The following is a 6,977-nucleotide window of genomic DNA, read 5'->3' as shown; positions in this document are numbered from 1 at the left end:
CGTTAACTAGCTGATCCTGCACAGAGCATCTGTGCGGCAGTACACTCCCCCCACCTTCAGGCTCAGTTTGTTCTCCCCCTAACCTTCTGCCCCAGTTAGTTCCCCACCCACCCTTCAGGCCCAGTTAGTTCTCCACCTTCTGCCCCAGTCTCCCCTGCCCTCCCCCACCTTCTGCCCCAGTACCCTCCCCACCTTATGCCCACAGGGCCACCCTCCTCCGGTCCTGCTGCTCAGGGTGCTGGGGCTTTGGCTGCCGCCGGCCCTCCTCTTGCCGCCCGTCCTCCTCCGTTCTGCCCACCAATCACACGTCCTCCTCGCACGTCCTTGCCCATTGCCTGTTGCTCGTCCTCGGCCATCGCACATCCTCCTCCATCCCGGCGTCCATCCTGCTGCTCAGGACAGTGAGGCTTCACCCACTGTCTGTCCTCCTCTGTCCAGCCACCCATTACTGGTGCATGGGGCAGCATGCTGGAACACTTGCAGGATCTTGCAAAGGTTCCATCAGGCATCCCTACGCATCCCCACAAATTCTGGCTTAGAGAATTAATTATATAGACTATATCAACATTCCAGCTTACTTTCAATTAACGGAATCATTAATGGAATCATTAACAGAATAATTAAGGGAATCATTAAGGGAATCATTAACGGAATCATTAACGGAATCATTGAACAATGATCTATACAACTGTAGAGCAGAGAGCCACCCTATGAATATGAATACAACAAATATTTATATACCACTTTTCAACAAAAGTTTCCAAAGTGGTGTGTATGTGTGTGTGTGTGTGTGTGTGTGTGTGTATCTATCTATATCTATCTATCTATATCTATATCTATATCTATATCTATATCTATATCTATATCTATATCTCCTGCTCTTCCTCCAAGGAGCCCAGAGCAGTGTACTACATACTTAGGTTTCTCCTCACAACAACCCTGTGAAGTAGGTTAGGCTGAGAGAGAGGTGACTGGCCCAGAGTCACCCAGCTAGTATCATGGCTGAATGGGGATTTGAACTCGGGTCTCCCTGGTCCTAGTCCAGCACTCTAACCACTACACCATGCTGGTTTGTTTGTTGATACAGATCAACAAACAAACAAACAAAATTGCTCCCTGTCCCCAAAGGGCCCATAATCTAAAAAAGAAACATAAGATAGACACCAGTAACAGCCACAGGAGGGATGCTGTGCTGGGGATGGAGAGGGCCAGTTGCTCTCCCCCTGTTCAATAAAGAGAATCACTACGTTTAAAAGGTGGATCTTTGCTCGGTAAGCAGGGGATAACCATTTTAAGAAGTTGCCTCACGGTCGGGGCGCACCTAGCTAATTTTGAAGCCCAGACCTGAAGGGCTTCAGAGGTGCCCCCCATGCTTGAAGGCTTGGGGAGGGTTAGGGGCAAGTTAAATCTTTTTTAAAATTTACCTTTTACAACCACCTCTGCGTGGCAGCCACTCAAGGGGAAACCGAGGCGGGGAAGGCGGCGGTGGCAAGAGCTCCTTCCCTGAGTCCGCCTCCCTCCTAAATGAAAGATCGGGCCATTTCGGCCCATTTCAGGCCTCTGCACACACACGCGTGTGTGCAGGGAGGTAAGCCAGACCCTTGGGGAACAGCTGCACCAAGGAGCAAAGTGGCAGCAGTTAGACTCTCCTAGCAAAAGCAAGCACTGTTTTCCCCTCCCCCCAGTTTATTGGGGCATGAATTGGGGTAGGCAAAAACCTACTTCAAGAGATGCGGGGTGGAGAGAGTGAAAGAGAGCGAGTGAGATTGGAACTATTTTGGATGTGAATCTTTGAGAACCACCTTTTCCAGACGGATAATTCAGATGCTGAGAGACTTCTCAAACTCATCTCCTGCTCATCTCCCATAGACTGTCTACACTTGATCTTAGCCAAAAGGCCGAGAAGTGATTCAATGAATGAAATTTTAGATCACTATCAATCACTGATTCAGTGTTTGCAGGGTCCTTTCACTATTGAGAAGTAATCGGGCCCCCTATCCAATAATAACAGATCTAGGCCATGGTTCGACCACGTTTATGTTCTAGCTAGGAAACAGCTGGTTAAGGAATTTCGTTTATTTAGAGCAGGGATCCCTTCAACATCTTCTCAATCAGTGATTGTCCTGGGGGAAAAAAAAAACAGTACAAAAATCTGATTCACCATAAGAAAAAAGTGTCAGTGAAAGTGTCCTGGCAGCTTCTGATTCAGGCCTCTAGGTTGAAAAATCCCTCTAGATTCTGGTCGCTAGTCAGAGGGAGTAGAAGCCCCCAAACAGTCCGAGATTATTATCTGATCCCACCTGGAATATGGGAATCCCACTTTTGTGCCCATTTTATGGCTGTTGCAGATGGTCCCAAAATGATTGATGATACAGTGCATGCTCCCATCCCTGTTACGCCTGGGGAGATTAATGAACTGGTTGGGCAACAAAGTTCTGGGAAAGCGCCTGGAGGTGATTTTGTCCCCAGTGAAAAATTAATTTGGCATGGTGGGATCCAGTATTAGCATCACTCTTTACGTCTATTAACCAAACTGCATGTATACCTCACGACTGGGGATTGTCTATAATTATCCCGATCTTTAAACAAAACTGACCCAGCTAACTATTGACCAATTAGCCAATTAGCCAATATCAACCAATTCTCTATCACTGGTAAACCTTATGCCAGAAACTTAAATAGGAAGCTCCTTGACTGGTTTGACCGAGAAAGTGTACTGGTGGATGAGCAGGCAGGCTTTAGAGCTGGATGGTCTACTGGATGGTCTACTGATGATCTACTGGATGGTCATCTACTAGATGATCTGGATAGTCCAGAGGCACTTAATTATTAAGTACAAGAACAAGCAGCATCTCCTGGTAAGCCTGGAAAAGACTGCTGCCTGATAACTGGAGAACCACTGCTGGTCCTTGTAGAAACTTCTGAGCTAGGTGGACCAATGGTCCGACTCTGTATAAGGCAGGCAGCTTCCTGTGTCCCTATGTAACATAACCAACAGATGACCATTATGATGAAAAGTAATTTTTTTTGGAATGGAAACAAAACAAGGCACGAATCATTCCCAAGGAGTATTATGCAAAGGGAGAAAGCAACATGGATGAAAGAGACCATGCAAGTGTGTGAGAGAGGTGGGTGGTTGATATTTCTAGAACATTCTTCTCTCCCTCAAGCAATGTTTGCACAGTTTTGCTAGTTCACCTGGGTTCAAAATTCAGGGGCTGAACTAAATGCTTCTGTTGCCTTTCCCCGTGACTTTGTGCGTGCCCATTTGAAAGACCTGAATAAAGGAGCCCCAGATGAAGTGCATAAATAAAGAGAAGTCAAATTGAAAGCAGAGGCAGGAAAGAAAGAGAGCTAGGCCTGGTTTTCAGGGATGCCAAAAAAACCCTTTTCACCCACTGACTCCAGTTAGGGTAGAGGGATCTCTGCATATCTAAACCCAGGACTATACATCCCACTGTGGAATTGGGTCATTCTTCTTCTTCCTAGCTAGATAGTCCATTAGAATTTAGCAAGGGGACAGGCAGACGCTGTCTCTGCGTCCAAGGGCTCCACCATAGCGGCGCCCAAGGAGACCGTTGCCGTAGCCATATCCACCATAGCCGTAACCACCGTAACCACCGTAACTGCCATAACCACCATAACCACCGATGATTCCGGAACCACCCACAGCACAGGGAGTGTTGCCTCCCACGGAGACGGGCTCGCAGCTAGCGGACAGGATGGGTCCTGGGATGGTCACAACAGAGGCGGGTGGCTGAATCACAATCTCTGCTGGGGGGATCTGGTTGATGCAGGAAGGGAAGACTCCAGCTAGGGTGCCCAGGTTGCCAGAAGTTTCAGCTCGTCCGCCAGCACCCTAGCCATAGCTGAGACTTCCATAGCCATAGCCGAGACCTCCGTAGCCGAGACCTCCGTAGCCGCCACCGCAGAGACTTCCTCAGAGACCTGCTGATCCAAAGCCAACGACGGGGGTGGAAGCGCAGGATGGGACGGTGCAGGATGGTCCACAGAGAGGCATGTCTGGTGAGTAGAGGTGAGTCTGAAAGAATGCAAGAGGGAGAACAAATTATATGATCCATGAGAAATTCCGTGAATGGCACAGATTCATGTACAATCCCTGACTCAGTATACGGCAGCTTCCTATGTGGAAGGGAAGCACTAATGATACAATCCTGGAGAAATGATTCACTCAGTGTTCCTCTGTAACTGGGCTGCACTGCTTCGTCCTGCCAGATGTTGGTGGAATACAACTCCTAACATCCACAGCCACAGTGGCTAATAGTAAGGGATGCTGGGAGTTGTAGTCCCCCATCTGCAGGAGGGTGGAAGCTGTGCAGCCCAGTTCTACAGCAAAGGATGCCGGGAGAAAGAAATTTCAGGCACTGGAAAATGATCACGCCTGATGAGTGCTTTTCTGTCAGGCTACTAGATTCTGTGCATCCAAAATGTATACTAGCTGTAGACTTCTGAAGATCTCTCCATGGCAGAGAACCCACTTCACATGCAGAAGGTCCCAGGCAGCATCTCCAGGTAGGGCTGGGAAAGACTCCTGCCTGGAACCTGAGAGAGCCACTGCCAATCAGCTAGATGGATCAAAGGTCTGGCTCAGTAGAAGGCAGCTTCCTATGTTCTGCTTGACCAAGTTTGGTCTTCCGGGATTAAGCCCAGATATTATTCACCCCTTGACAGCAGCCATCTCCACCACTCCAAAAGCATGATAATAATTTCATAGCAGTGTCAACTGTCATGGCTTCCTCCAAGGAATCCTGGGAAATGTTGTTTGGATTCCATTCGAGGTCCCTAGCCCCTTCTCAGACAACAAAAATCCCTTAGGTTTCATGGGGGAGAGAGGATAACAAACTAATTTAAAGTGTGTAAGTTAGATACACCCAAAGAAGCCCAAATGTGAGGAGAATGTTTAGCTTCTCAGCCAACATCTGGACCATCCGAAGACTCAAACACCTCCAGAAATATATTGGGCGATGAATCCAAGAACCCCATAGCACAAGATGGAAATGCAAGCATCCATCTCACAAGGCTAACCGTCTCAGTAAAGTGATATTTCAGGAAGTATAAATGAAACGGCTTGAACAAGCCAAGCTTACCTGTTCCTCGAAGGAGTAGGAAGGCAAGAGAAGGCAAGAGATGAGTTGATGGTTGATTGTGGAGAGACGGAGGCTTTTATACTCTGCTCACGGTGTCCTTAATGGCTGAGAGACACCCCTTTGCACTCATGATCTTTATTATCAAAATCGGCTGGTTTCATCACATCCAAGATTACTCTAATTACCCCAAAGATTTCAGAGCAAAAAACAAAATTATGCTGGCATCAGCTAAAAGTGGAAACACCCAGATTGCCTTCCTTCTTCCCGGAATGTTCCTTAACGCTATACATTTTGGAATGCCGTCTTGGAAGTAAGCCCTACTAAACACAGATTTCCCTCTAAGTAAATATGGAATGGGTGAAGCTGTTTGCAAGGGGTGGTGGTGGTTCGCAAAAGGAATGGTTCCAGTTTTGATCATGACAAGGACCTACTATGCAGCTGTTTCCATAGCACAGAACATAAGGCAAGGCCTTCTGGACAGTTGTTGAGGAGCACCAGTCACAGAAGGCGGTTGTCTCTTTTTTTGGTGGGCGGCCCCATTGGACTTTGTGTGGGATACAGATAAATTCCATATAAACGTTTAGCCAGTGTTCATATTTTAAAAAACCACTTCAGGCCTCTCTTTGTTTTTCCCATATAGGTTTATTCATTTCAGGAGGATTTAGGTATTGGAACATTAGATTTCTGGATCCATTTGGAGGTACCCAGTTCATTAAGGGGCACCAGATTATATTTGGGTGGTGATGGCAGTAGATATTTCTTTCTAAAAACCAAAGAAAAGAAATGAAAGGTATTCTAAAAGAGAAGAAGAAAACAGGAACACAGGAAGCTGCCATTAATGGTCAGACCTGTGAACTAAGGGTGTGCACGGAACCAGCTGGTCTGATTTGGTTCGAATCGGACTGGGCCAGTACGCAAATGGGCTGGGGTGGTGGTCTGGTCCGGGGTCGACGTCGAACATGTTTCGACGTCATGAACTGCTTTGATGCTGAACACGTTTGCACATCCCTACTGTGAACCCAGCGCCTTCTACATACAAACTAGAAGCTCTCCCACTAAACTTTGGCCCCATCCCCCCAAATGAATAGGACAGGTGCACAGGAAGCAGCCTTATACTGAGTTAGGTCATTGGTCCACCTCACTCAGTATTGTCTACACGAGGGCTGATCAACTTCGGCCCTCCAGCTGTGCTTGGACTACAACTCCCATAAACCCCAGCCACAATGACCAATATGAAGGGATTCTGGGAGTTGAAGGCTAACGTCTAAAGGACGGTCAGAGTGGAGCAGACCTGGTCTACACTGACTGGTAGCAGCTCTCCAAGGTTTCAGGCAGGCATCTTTCCCAGTCCTACCTGGAAATGCTGAGTGCCAGGGATGGAATCTGGGGCCTCTTGCATGCAAAGCAGATGTTCTACCACTGAGCGGTGTGCTTTCAACCTGAATTGTATTGACCTGGAGATGTTGGGGATTGACCTGGAAATGCCTGCATCTAAAGTGGATGGTTTCCCACCGAGCTACGATCATTCTTCTATAAAGTATTGACGTGGAGATGTCAGGGATTGAAAATGTGACATCCTGCATGAAAAGCAGACACGCTTCCACTGAGCTTTGACCCTTAAAACCCACACTGAGCTCCATCCTCATCCTTCTGGCACTATTGGTTAAAGTCTCCATCTCTTTCCTGATAAATTAAAGCTAAGTGGACTCTATTTGGCTGTAGGGATGTGCATAAAACCAGTTCTCCCGGTTCGGTTCGGGTCCGAACCGGGTCCGGACCGGACCGGGGAGGTTCGGTTTTGGTTTTGCCGGACCACCCCCCCGGTCCGGTTCGGATCCGAACCGGTTCGGATTACAAAAAGTGGCTGGT

General features: G+C 47.7%; 1 pseudogene; it reads right to left on the bottom strand.

Moving 5' to 3' along the window:
* Window positions 1-3,397: 3,397 nt before the first annotated feature.
* On the bottom strand, window positions 3,398-4,021 carry LOC128337333 (shematrin-like protein 2; annotated as a pseudogene).
* Window positions 4,022-6,977: the final 2,956 nt, after the last annotated feature.

This window comes from Hemicordylus capensis, chromosome 14 (assembly GCF_027244095.1).
Source record: "Hemicordylus capensis ecotype Gifberg chromosome 14, rHemCap1.1.pri, whole genome shotgun sequence".
Lineage (NCBI taxonomy): Eukaryota > Metazoa > Chordata > Lepidosauria > Squamata > Cordylidae > Hemicordylus > Hemicordylus capensis.
The sequence above is the reverse complement of the archived record's forward strand: the minus strand, read 5'-3'. Positions and strand labels throughout refer to the sequence as shown.